Source organism: Cupressus sempervirens, chromosome 2 (assembly GCF_028749045.1).
Source record: "Cupressus sempervirens isolate cs-2001-9-10 chromosome 2, ASM2874904v1, whole genome shotgun sequence".
In the NCBI taxonomy this organism is placed as follows: Eukaryota; Viridiplantae; Streptophyta; class Pinopsida; order Cupressales; family Cupressaceae; genus Cupressus; species Cupressus sempervirens.
The window spans coordinates 156,628,975-156,645,207 of record NC_143119.1 but is presented as its reverse complement, the minus strand read 5'-3'; positions in this window follow the sequence as shown (position 1 = coordinate 156,645,207).

Here is a 16,233-nt window from a genome sequence, read left to right as displayed (position 1 = left end):
TGCAAATAAGGAAAATTCTTATGATTGCCCCAACAAGCTCTTTAGTTCCACAAAATTTCATAAATCTTCTATATCTCACAACTCTTACCAATAGTGTCCTCTTAATAGCATCTACTTTAACAGTTCAAGATAATTTTTACAAATAAAAATAAGATACATACTATTTACCAATAACAATTAGGAGGGACTTTTGTCATTGTATCAAATGTAATGTTTTATTAAGATTTAACTACATAATTCTTTTACTCAAATGTATTGACTTATACTTTGCAAGTGGTGGTTCACATGAACCCATTTCTCATGAATGTAACTAATCCATTGAGTCCTCATTCATCCCAAGGAAACAATCCATCCTAATACTACTCCAATTTAAGCATGCTCAATCATGGAGCTCACTCATGATCAAGTCCAATTAACTTATTACCCTATTTTCAATTGAAAATTATAATAAAACTACATAGCTAAGTCATATAAAACATTGTAAAGTATTGATCAATTTTTAATGCAAATGAAATACAAAACCACTATTGACTATCAAAGTATTATAAAAAAAAAATAACACTTGATTAATACTTTAAATTATATCATTTAAGAGGTCATAGGAAAACCCATTATGTAGTGAAGAAGTGTTAATTCTAACAAAACAAGGTTGAACAAAAATATTAGAAAGATATTAAAACTTCACTCAAATGTGCTTAACCAAGAATTCTCAAAACAATATAAACTCGCACTAGATTATAATCATATCAACACAAGTCAAAATAATATCTTGAGATAGACACTATGGTAAAAATACCCAATCCAATAACTAGATTATGTCCAAACATGACTAGTCCAGCTAGTATTCATAATATCTAAGTAATGCTCATAAGAATGAACTATCAAAACTTTCTAATGAGGCTACCCATCGTGATACTACTTTGACTCCAACACGCTTAACATGGAGTTTCTCCAAGATCAAGTCTACTAAACTTGCTTTTCTATTTACTATTGAATTTTAAGGAAATTACTATACTATATCCTACAAAACATAATAAGCTATTGACCACATCTTAGTGTGAATGAAAGATAAACTACTATTAACTATTAAAATATTAAATTAATTATAACTTAAATAACATTTGATCGATGCCTTCAATTATATGATTTAAGAGGTCCAAGAAAGAAATGTTATAGAAAAGCTAAACACAAGTATTAAAAAAGTGTTGATGCTTTATTCAAATACCCTTAATCATAGAATTTCTCAAGATAGATCAAATAGTATAGATCCTTATGAAAACCTAAATTTACATATTATTGTGATCTTCATAATCATCGTCCACAATATAATATTGAATTATACCGGCTCATATGTTCATAATCTTAATATTTTGAATGAAAATTTACAAAACTCATCATAATACAACTCAAAAAATCACAATGCCCGGTCCACTTACTAAGCGAGCTGTGTTCAAACAATGTGACATGATTTGAGTTACTTCCCATCGGTGGACCAAAACTTTTCCCTACCAACACACCCAGTTCAACAATTGACGGAAATTGCAAGCGAGATGATGAGAGTCCGTCAGAAAGCAATAATTTACTCCAACTTACCAGACACCAAGATGCTTCTGTCAGTTACCATCATTTTTATGGCATGTAACAGTAAAGTTTGCCGGCATAATCGTCACAAGGATCGCCACAACTTCTGACACAAAAGTGCAGAGTTTTCTGTCAACTGACGTCAACTGGGGCCAGGGAGAAATATCCTGAATATTGTTAGCTAATGTGACAAAAAACATGGTGCACAGAAAATCTTGAAACGATCACGAATTATAATGTTACAATCAGCAATTGTTCGTTGAATGAATATTTTAATAATTTGTGGTGTACTTTAGGATTTTTCTTATATTTTGTTATATTGTACTCTTAAATATAGTGGAGAGGCCCCACAAAGGAACAAATAGAACAACCAAAGGAATATCAATATGACACATGATTATGTAAATGTGGAATTGTCACAATGACGATTTACTTAGGCAATCAAATATTGAAGTAGGGATTTTCAATTGTTAAAATATATTTCATATACAAGACTTTTAGATTTATTCTATTGCAGACAAATGTCTTTGGTATATTGGAAAAGATAAAAATGTTAAAATATTTTTGGTAAAAGGATATTGGGATGTTTTTGGCATTAAGATGAACTTGACAAGTTCAAATGTTAATATTAATGAGAATAAATTGATATTAATATTTATTATTTTAATAGATCTTAAAATATGAGGATTTTTTTTACAATATATAATAGTTTAATGTTGTTTTTTCTTATGAAAAATGATATATCCATAATCACTTTTCAAAATATCTTTTTTTTTTTAATAAAATAAAAGTAAATAATGATTGCATTTTAAGATTTATTTAATGAGAACAATGATCATCATTCTTTAAATATGCATCTTTTTAAATTTGTATTGATTGTGGCTTTTTTATTAATGTAATCCAACATAAGATTTAAGCTCGAGAATTTATATGATTATTAAAGCAAATTCTTATTTATATAGATGCATATAAATGTTTGTTTGGTTATAGACGATAACCTATGTCATCAACAAACTATTAAAGAATATATGTTTTATACATTGTCTTAACTAGAATAATGTAAACATTATCTAAGGAGAGAAAGGTCAAATGTAGTATTTAAACCAAAAAGAAAATGCTTCAAAATTGACACTCTTTCATCTAACAATAAGTATCGACAACATTGTCTTGACAATCTCTTGGCTATTTAGCATATGGAACCTAAACCCCATCAAGATTGTTGGAATTCTTGGTGGGAAAGAACCATCACTCCTTATACACTCTTTCTGCGTGAGTATGGTCGAAGAGTGGCTACCAAACATAGGAGCCTTGTAAAGTCACTTGAAGGTCAACTGTGTGCTAAGTAAAACCTCCTTGCTGCCAATACGACTGATGTTGAGACTCAGAAAATGTTGGTTCAAAGTGAAAATTAAATTTGAAGCTTATAAGTACAAATGAGCTCAAATTCGTTCTAATCTTCATGTTGATCCTAAAGGCAATCATAGTATTGTCAAGTAGTGCAAAACACTTAGTCATTTACTAGGCAATGTCAGCCAGTCATCACTGCAATAGAGCCACTATGCAGGTTGAGCTATTCAGTAGTGAAGTCAACAAAGTTTAGTTGGTGCCAAGGAAAATATAGTTGCCGAGCACATACAAGCATTGGCAAATATTTCATTAGTTGTTGTGTGATTCAGGAGGCAACATGTGCTAAGAAAACCAAAAGGTAAAATCAATTATAGCCGAGTGAAGTTCATGCCAAGGGACAACAAGCTAGAACTATTGGAAATCTAATAGGGAAAGTGTGAGATTGAGGAGGGGGGTGTGGAATCATGATCTATACAACTTCTTTCACTTCAATATGAAACATATTTGATATTACCACATCAAACCCTCATTTAAACATTCATGCCATATCAATGAAACAACTCACATCAACATAATATTTGATCTACCTTGTAATTGCATAACTATAAACTCATAAACACATAACATATCAACACACATATTTTGTAATGTAGAAACCCTCCAAGGTGAAGGTAAAACTTTGGTGGGGATGATAACCATAAAATTTTCACTATTGTAGCAAGAAAGTTGTGCCTGTTAAGGCTACAATAATTTGATCACTTCTAGTGATCTACCCTATGAGGGGTCTTCCCTGTTAAAGGCTAAAAGAACTACTAGGTTCTACCATAGTTAAAGGAGTTTACATTACAATGAAGTGAGTACTTTGTTAGGAGATTTACATAAGCCTATTAAAGCTACCATGTTAAGAGATTTAAACCCTGAAACACCTATTAGAATGTTGAGTACTTGATCATTTAGTTAGCACTTTAATGCTTGATAATAGATCTTCTCTATGGAATATAATATCACGTGAATGTGATAGATCTCCTCTATCTCTGCTCAAATTCTTTCTTGCACTACTAGGTCTCTACACTTTGACTCACCTCGAAAACTTCATATGCAAATTGAATCTCCACACACATGAGATCATGCACCCATAAATTACAAATTAGGTCATAGAACCTCCTTAAATAGATAATTGGGTTAACCTTCTAGATATAAATCAATGATCTAGAGTTAATCCTTTTGTCGCTTAGTCCCTGCATTTTTTTGATTTGTGGATTCCCCTTCCTGGGGATTAATGATCTTACTTTGAATGTGTAATCACCTCCTTAATTAACTCCTTGATATTCAAAACATTCTTCCAACTCAACAAAAATGGTTAACATAGATTTTAGTTCCATTCCAAACAAAAATGTGAAACTCTATTACTCAACACTTATGTCACACTAGCACTTGGCATAAACTATTTCTTCATGTCATCCCTCAGCTTTAACTATGCTTGGCATGAACTAAATGACTTGACCTCTATATCATTCAATGTTTATTGATAACTCTAACTAGCTCAACATTCACTGGAGTACTCAATGACCATTAGATCGACACAACTTGGAATATGTACAAGTCTTTACTCGATGACCTAGGTAATACGAGGGGGGATGGAAAGGTTCCAAAAAATTTACAAGTCTCTAAGAGATGGAATATACAACCCTTAAAAGAAAACATGTCTAAGAAATTTGAAAACTACTTTGGCTGTTATGCCTACCTAGCTTGTAGCCCTACAAAGTTAGTTTTTGGGACTTAGTTTGAAAATCCCCTAAAGGACCCAACAAACAGTTGATAGATCCAAATGCTCTTTTTAGATTTATTTCAAACCCCTTAAGTACATGTTCCCAAACTAAAAGGAAGGGTCCAAATGCCTAATGCTGCAATATGTCTAATTAGGCCTAAAAGACTTGATTTCTTAAGGAAATCCTCACTAGTCGAACTCCTTAGGGTAGCCACTAGTTGGAATGCTTAAAGGGACCCCTTAGAGACCACAATCCACCATCAAATTAGGTTTTTCCATTGCCAAAGTGCTACTATCACTTCATTTTTCTTTAGGTTGAACCAATCACATAGAGATGCTTAGTGTAGGGCTTGTTAGAAAAAATAGAAAACACATTCCCTACTTGCATCTACCTAAGGATCAAGGGATTCATAAGGTGGGAAAGCAATTTAGGGCATGATTTCACAAAAATTGCCAAATTAGGAGGGTTTTAGTGCACTCGAGAGAGTTTTGCCTACAACTTTTGACTCCGATCTTAAAATCACTTAACCCAATTGCACTAGTTCCTCAAATCATCCTAGACTTCAACTCAATCAGTCATTTGCTGCCTTTAATCTGTACTAGTTTGTACACGTACAAATTACAACACAAATGTAGGGAAAATAGGGAATTTTATTTATTTCAATTGCCATGTTACATTCTTTGTCTTCCACCTGCTAGAAAGGGCTATTTTAAGACCTCTCTGAATGAATCTAACCAATTGTAAAAGGTTGTAACCATTGGGAGGCAATTAAATTATGTTTAACAACTTTTCGTAAAAGTTGCTCAGCAATATTTTTTGCAAAATGCAACTTTTTTAAATTTCTTGCAAAATGTGTTCTTTTCCCTTAATAAAACCTAAGTCTAAGATCCTAAGGATCATTATTGATGTAAAATATGACTAAGAAACCTAAGAACATTATCCATGCTTGTTGATATACTCTTCACTCATCCATGTGGCATCAATGTTAGGTAGCCCCTTCCATATAACCAAGTAGTCTTTGTAGGTCTTCTTCCTAGTTTGTTTAACAACTTTGGAGTCTAGAATTTTCTTGAATTGTAATAGTTGGCTTGGTGGCAAGTCTTTTAGCCATTCTACTTGTGTATCTTTAGTATCTAACAAAGAGTCATTAGATCCTGTGTCACCCTTAAAAGGAGTGAGATCACAAATGTCAAAAATAGGAGAAATAGAAATTGTTAGGGGTAAGGAAATTTCATGTGCATTTTCTCCAAATTTATGAAGTATTTGACAGGGGCCAATCCTTCTCATTTTTAGTTTAGTGTGCCCCCTAGGTAGCCTTTTCTTGTTTAGGTATGCCCATACTTGATCTCCTTCTTTGAAGGTAACATGTTGTTTCTTCTTATCTGCTTGTGCCTTATACTTTGTAGTGTTCTGATTTAAGGTATCTCTAACTTGATCACAAATTTGTTTGATCCATGTGGAAAACTCCTATCCTTGTGCATTAACTTCAAAGTTAGTTGGAAAATCTCTCTACTCCATGAATCCTCTAGGGTGAAGTCCATAGTTCACTTGGAATGGTGTCTTCCCTGTTGACCTATTCACTGAGTCATTGAAAGAAAATTATTCTTGAGGGAGGATAGCATCCTGATTTTGTCCATACTATTTGGTTAGACACCTTAGGAGGTTGCCTAATGAGCTATTTAAAACTTCAGTATATGTATTTTTTTGTGGATGGTATATAGAATTGAAAGATAGATTTTTCCCCAACTTTTTCCCAAGGGTTCTCCAAAAATATCCTTGGAATTTCACATATTTCTTTGAGAGAATGGATGTTGGCAATCCATGAATCCTAACCACTTCCTTAAAGAACAAGTTAGCTATATGAGAAGCATCATTATTACTTTTACAATGAACAAAGTGAGCCATTTTGCTAAATTTATCAACTATAACAAAGATGCTATCAAATCCTTGTTTAGTTCTTGGAAGACTTAGGACAAAGTCCATACTCATACTATCCCATGGCTAGCTTTTTTGGAATTGGAAATGGCTGGTAGAGACCCTTATTGGTCCTAAATCCTTTGTCTCTTTGGAAAATAGTACATGTCTCAACAAATTTTCTGACATCAGTAGGTAGCTTAGGCCAATGGTAGTTTCTTCTTAGGAGTTCAAGTGTCTTATAAATCCCAAAGTGACCTCCTTGCATGCCACAATACTTCTCTCTAATTATATTTTCTCTCATGGAGCATTTTGGAACACAAAGTTGACCTCCTTTAAACAAAAGACTGTTTTGCAATAAATATTCTAAATAGGTAGTGTTATAAGCATCTGTGAGAGTAGATAAAACCTTGTAGATATCACCAAAATTTGAATCATCCTTATATAGGTGATTGAGGGCATCAATTCCCATGCTTTGTACCTACACTTCTTCAACCAAAATCAGTCTCCTACTAAGAGCATCTACCAATTTGTTTGATGTTCCTTTCTTAGATTTTATATAAAATGTAAATGCTCAAAGTTGTTCAACCCATTTCATGTTCATACAAGTTAACTTGTCTTGGCTATTAAGAAAAAATAGTTCACGATTGTTTGTAAAGACAATGAATTCCTTAGGAAGCAAGTAGTGTCTCCATTTCTTGAGGGCATGAACCATAGCATACAGTTCTAGGTCATAAGTGTTATACTTTTTTTTGGCCTCATTCAAGTTTTTAGAGAAGAAAGCCACTGGTCTTCCATCCTGACTCAGGACTATTGACATTTGGATAATGAAGATATGTAATAGTTGTCATTTATGAAAAAACATGATGTACATGCTTATAGGAAACCTCAGAAGTAAAGATACTTAGCCTTTGGTATTTAGAAAATTTTCTAAGTATGAATTTGGTTTACAATAGTGTATTATTTTGTATGTAAGTTGTTACTAACATCATATTATGACTAGAAAATTTAGATGGAGATTTTATACATGTTGATGATGGCATGTATAACCTCAGAAGTTAGTATGGACTGTGTAGAAAATAGATATTCATGTTTTACTAGTGAAACAAGACAACAAAATTAAAGGAAATGAATTATTTTGTTCAAAAAAAATTGAAAATTGGCTAATGAAGATATGTAATTGTTGTCATTTATGGAAACACATGATGTACATGCCTACAGGAAACCTCAGAAACAAAGATACTTAGCTTTTGGTACTAAAAAAATTGTCTAAGTATGAATTTGGTTTACAACAGTGTATTATTTTGTATGTAACTTCTTATTGACATCATATTATGACTAGTGAAGTTAGATTAAGATAGTACACATGTTTATGATGACATGTACAACCTTGGAAGTCAGTACAAACTATATGAAAAAGAGATATTTGTCTTTTACCATTGAAACATGATAGCAGAATTAAAGGAAAGAAATTATTTTGTTTACAAAATAATTACTTGACCGATTAGGGCCGATATCCTAGATGTTTACTCTGAGTTGGAAAAGTATATTATGGTCTTAGCTAACATAACAATAATTTGTGAACATGCATAGTATTTATGCAAAGGACATCTTGCAAATTCAAGTGTGAAAGTTGTGTTAGCAAGTGATGTATTGTGATATGCGAACTTTCTATAAAGGAGATATATGTGAAGTTTTGTAAAGCTATTTTGTGATCTAAGATCGAGTTGATGATCATAGATTAGTCAAGAAAGAAATTACAACACCTATATACTAAAAGTCTAATTACTTGTTTAGGTAGTGAGTTCTTCTTGCAATTGGAAGTGCATGTTTAGGCAGTGGGCTCATCTTGCATCTACTATACTACAGCTCCTAATAGGGTTGAAATATCCTAACAAGTATTCAAAGTCTACTAATAGGGACTCTCTATGCTAAATTTTCTCATTGACTCTTAACAGGGTCCATCCTCTAATAAGGAACTTATATATCAGTATATTATCTAGTGGGTATCATCCCCACTGGGGTATTCCCTTGGCCACAGTTTCCCTAGTTAACAAAATGTGGTGTTATGAGTTATCTCTGTGCATGGTTACTATTATTGTTGAGCATTACTGTATTACTTTATTATGTATGGTTCAAAGTAATAAATAATATTTAGTTGGCAACTAAAGTTTGTAGACTACCAATTCACCCCCCTCTCAGTAATTCCTATTTCTAACAATTGGTATCAAAGCCCAGTTACTCAGAAGAGGCTTAACAACTTGAGTAAGATCCCTATGGATATGGAATAGTTGATGAAGAACCTTGAAGAGGCATTTGAAAAAATTGATCTCCTTATTGAAGAAAGAGATAAGATGAAGGATAGATATGAAGACTCCAAAGTATACATTGGAAAATTGAAGGATAAGATTGAACATCTCAAATCCAAGCCTGGATTTATTGAATCTGAAACTAGTGATGATGATTATTCAAAGCTGAAGACAGAATACAAGATCTTGAGGCATGAATTGAAGATTATGAATCTAAAGTCTACTTTGAAGAATGATCCTAACAAAGTTGAGTCTGATTTGAAGACTAAGAATACAAATCTTAGAGCAAGTCTAGCAAAGAAGACATCTAAATTTGAAACATTGAAAGAAGATCATGAATAACTTCATAAGTACAACACTATTGTGAAAGATGAATTAACTTAGTGTAAGCAAAAATTTGAGAAGCTTTATTCTAGTAGAGAAAATCTTGATGATTCAATGTCAATAAGAGACCTACCCATGATAAGGCTGGTCTTGGTTATCTAGTTTAACATGCCTACAAAGAAACCTGAGATTAGATTAGATCCAAAAGAAAAAGATAAATATGATGATAAGATTGAATCCATCAATCTTCTGATAAACCTAAAGAAGTTGGACAAGACAAGGAAGTTGAGATATTGGATGAACCAAAGCAAATGAAATCTCCTAAAGAAACCAAGTATGAATTTACAGGTAAGTGTTTTTTATGTAATGAAATAGGTCATATGAAAAGAGATTGTATAAATAAGTCATTTTATCATGTTAAGGATTTTTATTGTCATAATTGTCATGGTATGGGTCATAAAGCAGTTGATTGTAGGAAACCTAAATATGGTAATGATAGAAGGAATAATAGAATGTCTGGAAATACTAACCCTATAGATAGAAGAAGATCTAATGAAAGGACATTGAGAGAAGGAATACCTTATGAAGAAAGAAGACAGATCGTGTGTTATTAGTGTAACAACCTTGGACAGATAGCTTAGAATTGTCATGCACCTATTGATTAACAAAATCATAGAAGTATAACTCTTGTATGTCAGTTATGCAACAACTTCAGACATACATCAAAGTATTGTATAATGGATAGAAACTTCGTAGATAGAAGGAACAATGGAAGAAAATTCAAAAATAGAAGGAACGATGGAAGTAACATTGGAGATGATAGAAGGAAACATGAAAGGAACTTTGGAACTAAGAAAGACAATGAGGAACAAAGAAATGTAGCTAGTGAACTTCGAGAAGGACTCAATGAGGCATTTGTAAAAGGATTAGACATCTCAAAAGAAAAGTTAGAAGATGATGAGATAGGAAGATCAAAGTTAGTAATTGAGTTTGATTCAATTAATTTGAATTAAGCTTGTTCACAACACCAAAATTTGAAACTTCATCTAGAGATTGAACTAGAGGTAGCAAAGTTGGGAGAAGGTGTATTGAGATAAATTTAGACTGTATGTAAGCTCACTTGAAATTTGGAGCTTATTTGAACTAGTTACAAAGGAATTAAGAGTTACTATTATTATAGAGAAAGTTAATCCTATAACAGAAGATGAAAACTATGTTTTTACAAAGAATTTCACAGAGTGAAGTTTTTTGGAGCATTTCCATGATGGAAGAAAGCTATGGTAAAACTTAGGTAGCATATGAAGATTAGATAGAAGATATTGAGAAGATATTTGATTTCACAATGTAATTGATAGTTTTTTCATGTTTGCAAAGTACACAATTAATGCAAGTTTGAATTGGATGAATAAAATGGAGTACAGACTTGATTACCACTTCATTGTGATTACATCAGAATCATAAAGCACTCATAAGTGATTTGATAAGGCAATTTCAAAGAAAACCCTATTTTTGGAAAAAGGTATTTTATTGTTTATCCCCAAAATTTATTTGATAAAATTTATATTTGATAGAATCATGGATATGTTAGTAGTTCATAATGTTGAAAACGAGGAGAGACTAAAATTGAAGGTTGTTTCTATAAATCCCATACAAGGAAACCCTAATTCAACATTATCCATTACTCTAAACAATGTAGTATATTTGGAAGATGTAGGAAGTTATCTTAATAGAAAGTTTGAGTCTATTGGGAGTGAGTATATAAAAAAAGATATGTAATTATTCTTTAACCATGATATGATTCTGAAGCCTGGATTTAAACATTTGAAGGAACTAGACCTTTACAAATATCATTTCTACCAAGAATTGGACATCGATGAATAGACTTAGATCATACTAAGTAGAATACATGATGGAAAACCATGGATGGAAGATAATGTAGTTGATATTTCAACCAACCTTATTCACGAGGTAACTATTCTTAGCAAACAAGGCAATGTACCTATAGGTGAGAAACTTGTTAAGAAGAAGGTTGAGAGCTTCACAAAAGTAGTTTATAATGGGAAGGCCATGGTGATCAACACCATTAAACAAGATGATGTAAGATTACTAAGTAGAATAATTGCCTACTCTATGTATGCAAGTTCTAAGATTGATGAATTGTTAGCCAGATTCATCTATGTAGCCTATAAGATATATTTTGAGAAGGAACAAGTTAACCTTAGTGAAATTCTAAGAATACAACTTCTTGAATACATGGAGAAAATCAAGAGGACTAAGAATGGTGTGTTTAGATTTTAGTCACAGATCAATCATATATTCTTTCATGTACTTAAGAGATTTCCATATTTGTCAGTCACAAAGATTATGAGAAATGAGAGATGTACAATGGAGAAGATCATAGATGTATGTAGAAGACATCTAGCAAATAAAATCTTGGATAGTGGGAATTTGATAATGAAAACATTTCAAAATGAGATGAGACAAAGATTCAAAATTTCCCCTACAATTGTAGAAAGATTTAAAGAAGATATATATGTTATGGTTGATACAAATTTTACTTATATTCAAGTAGTAGAAGCTTAGGCAATATTTCTTGATCCCTTAGGGACACATTGATTTATTGTTTAATTTTGAGGAGGACTGAGCTGAGTATAGATTTGGGACTTATGAAGAGATTACCCAATCAACTCATCAAAATTCCTTGGAGAAGGCATCTCACAAGAAGATAGAGAAAATAATGAAGAAAGCTTTAACAGAGGCCAGTATGATAGAAAGTGAGTCATAGGTAGTTAGGTAGAGCATGAAGCAAGGAATAACATATGTGCAACCTTTATTAGTGTTTATTGTAGAGACATCTTCAGAAAAGAGCATTCCTTATGCAACAGTGTCAAATGCACATCCAAGTGAGCCAAAGAGGAAATTAGAGAGATTAGTGGAAGCTATGACTACAAAGACAAAAAGGGTCAAGCAAAAAGCCACTAGGCCAAGAAAGAGACAAAAGACATTGTTGACAATTGTAGAATCTAGTGAAGAAGAAGAATAAGAAGCTAAACAAGAAGAGAAAGTAACTACTTCTGGACAGTCAATAGGAAAAGCTCAGGAACCCTAGAAGCTAAAGATAAAGAAGATAAATTTAGCCATTGCTAATGAAGGGAATTTTGTTCAGATGAACAAATTTTATGACTTGTATAATAATATAGAGAAAGTTCAAATTAATAGCTCTACCATGAGATACATAATAGCCAACAATTTGAAACTTAAGGATATTGAAGGCATGACAAATCAAAAAGTCTATGACAGACTTATTGAGAAGAAGATACTAGCTTGAGAAGAAGAGTCTATGATAAGGACCATATAAAAGACTGATGATGAAGAAGAAGTCAAGAATTTGTTGAACAATTTGGCACCTTACTTAAGAAACAAGGTGAGACCATTTCTTTTTATAGTGGGTGAGATGGACAAAATAAGGAGTGAAACAACTACAACCATCAGTCAAATGATGACAGAATCTAAGGCAGCACCTTCACCAACACCTAGAACCTCAGAAGTGTCAGCAAGGGGTGAAACAATGCAAATTGATTAAACTAATGTTACTATTAACATTGATGATACTAACCCTTTTTAGAGTTTAGAAAAACCTCAATCTCATATTGAGGATATACAAGATCAATTGAAACAAATTGAAGAGGAGAAGAAGCTATTGGAGGAAAAAAAAAAGAAAATAGAAGAAGCCAAGAAGAAATTACTTGAAGAAGAAATAAAAAGAAGAGTTGAGGAAGAAAATAAGAGGAAATCATAGGAACATAAGAAGAAGAGAATAGAGGAGGAAGAAAAGAGAGATAAAGAAAGAAAAGAAAAAGATGAGAAAGAAAAAGAAGAAAGAAGAGTCAAAGAGGTAGCTGAGAAGAAGCGAAGGGAAGATGAATCTAAACCATCTAGTTCATCTACTTAGCTTTTGTTTGCTAGACTGACATCTGATGGTCATGATCAAATTGACTTGATCTCATCTAGATGTCAAAAATTATTGAGAAGAATAGGAAAGTGAAGAGCCTACAAAGAACTTTAATGGAGGTTATTGATAGATTACATAGTACTCTAGTAGTCCAACATATAGAGGCAGATCATAAACAAAGGGTACAATAAGTATTGAAATCTTTTGATGAGGAATTTACAATTTTTTTGAATGTTGTAGAATCAAAGGCCCAGATTTCACATGATGCTAATTTATCTAGCACTTGTCAAAATATCAAGAACAATTTGCTAAGTCTTGATACTTGTATCAAGGAACTTTGGAAATGTCAACAAGATGGAAAGTTATTGTACATCAAGTGCACCCTATCTAATAATTTGACCAAGGATCTTGATAGTCAAATTGAAGGTGATATGAGTGAGCTAGAGGCTCTATCTAGCCAGATACAACAACCTTCTAGTAAAGTTAATGACCTTGAAGGACAATTGGCCAGTGTTCATAGTGATATTAGGAAACTAGAACTTTAGAAAGAACATAGTTTGAAGAGATTATTAGATTTTAGAGAATCTATTTCTCTAAAAATATCTATTGTTGAGAGACAGTTAGAGGAGTGTGTCAAAGCCAAGGACACCTACTCAAAAATTTTATACTCCAATCTTGATGCAGTTGAGATTGTATCTTATGCCTTATATGCAATTTTCACCTCCACTAAATCAACCAAGGATAAATGGACAAAAGGTTTAACCAATCTTAAGGCAATTTTTGATGACTGCATGAAGACAATATCAGTTTAGGGTAGAGGAACAAAGTTTTTTGACAGTAGTTTTTGACAATTTTTTTTTTGACATACCTTTGTCATTGATGTCAAAGGGGGAGAAGATGCATAAGAAAATTATAAATCAAGTAAAGGGGAGAAGATAAAACTGTAAGGTATTAAATCATATTGTAAGGGGTAGCATATGTAAGATGGATAATTTGTAATAGATGGTTAATGTATTGCTACTATATTATTTTTGACAAGTTTTTGACACTTAGCCAATTTTCCCTATTTTGTTGCCATCAATGCCAAAGGGGAAGATTGTTGACAATTGGCTAATGAAGATATGTAATTTTTATCATTTATGGCAAAACATGATGTACGTGCTTATAGGAAAACTCATAAATAAAGATTGGTACTCAGAAAATTGTCTAAGTATGAATTTGGTTTACAACATTGTATTATTTGTTATGTAACTTGTTACTGATATCATATTATGACTAGCAAAGTTAGATGGAGATAGTAAACATGTTTATGATTATGTGTACAACCTCAAAAGTTAGTATAAACTATATAGAAAAGAGATATTCATGTTTTACTAGTAAAATGTGACATAGGAATTAAAGGAAAGGAATTATTTTGTTTACAAAATAATTACTTGATCAATTAGGGCCAACATCCTAGATGTTTACTATAAGTTGGAAAAGTATATTATTTTCTTAGCTGACCTAGCAGAAATTTTTGAAAAGGAATGATATTTATGGAAAGGACATCTTGAAAATTCAAGTGTGAAAGGTGTGTTAGCAAGTAATGTATTGTGATATGAAAAATTTCTTTAAAAGTGATATATACGAAGTTTTGTAAAGCTATTTTGTGATCTGAGATCAAGCTAAAGATTAGATACCAATCAAGAAAGAAGTTGCAACACCTATATACTAGAAGTCTAATTACTTGTTTGGGCAGTGAGCTCTTCTTGTAATTGGAAGTGCATGTTTAGGCAATGGGCTCATCTTGCATCTATTATACTACAACTCCTAATAGGGTTGGAATCTCCTAGCATAAATTCAAAGTATCCTAAAAGGGACTCTCTATACTAAATTTTCTCATTGAATCCTAACAAGGTCCATCCTCTAACAAGGAACATATATATCAATATATTATCTAGTGGGTATCATCCCCACTAGGGTTTTCCCTTGGCCAGGGTTTCCCACATTAAATAAATATGGTGTTATGAGTTATCTTTGTGGATGGTTATTGTTACTTTTCAACATTAATTTATTACTTTCTTATATATGGCTCAAAGTAATAAATGATATTCAGTTGGTAACTAAAGTTTGTATATTACTGATTCATCCCTCCTCTTAGTAATTCTTATTTCTAACAAGGACTACACCTATGGCCAGATAGCTAGCATCTATCTCTACTATGAACAACTTGTTGAAGGTAGGTAGTGCCAAGATAGGTTATTGTGCTACTCTCCCCTTCAAATACTCAAAAGTTTCATCTGCTTGAGTTGTCCATTGTAACTTGATTTTCCTACCACATTTTATAGTATCAAGTAGAGGTGCACAAAAGTGACTATTTTTTTTGACAAATTTCCTATAGAAGGTAGCCAATCCATGGAAACTTCTGACTTCTCCTAGTGTTTTTGGTTTTTTCTAATTGAGGATAGCCTCTACCTTTTCATGATCCATCTTCGATGTACCCTTGGAGATGAAAAATCCAAGGAATGTCAATTCTTGTTGCATGAACGTGCATTTTTCTTGGTTGATTGACAATTTCTTCTTATGTAGTCTTTGGGGGAATTGTTCCAAGTGTCTCATATGCTCTTCCTTAATGCTACTAAAGATCAAAATATTATCCAAGTAGACCAATACAAAATTTCCTATGAAATCATGATGCATTTCATTCATTAGTCTCATGAAAGTTCTAGGAGAATTACTAAGATGAAATGACATTATAAGCCATTCATACAATCCCTCAGTGGTTTGAAATGTAGTTTTCCACTCATCTCCAAGCCTTATCCTTATCTTATGATATCCTGACTTAAGATCTATCTTAGAAAAATAACATGCTCCTCCAAGTTGGTCTAATAGGTCCTCTAATCTAGGTATAGGGAATCTATATGTGATTGTTATTTTGTTTATTTCACTGTTAGTTCATAGTCTCCATTTACCATCCTTTTTAGGGGCCAAAAAACTTGGGACTACACAAGGGATAAGACTCTTTTGTATGAGTCCCTTTGTCAAAAATTCATTGATT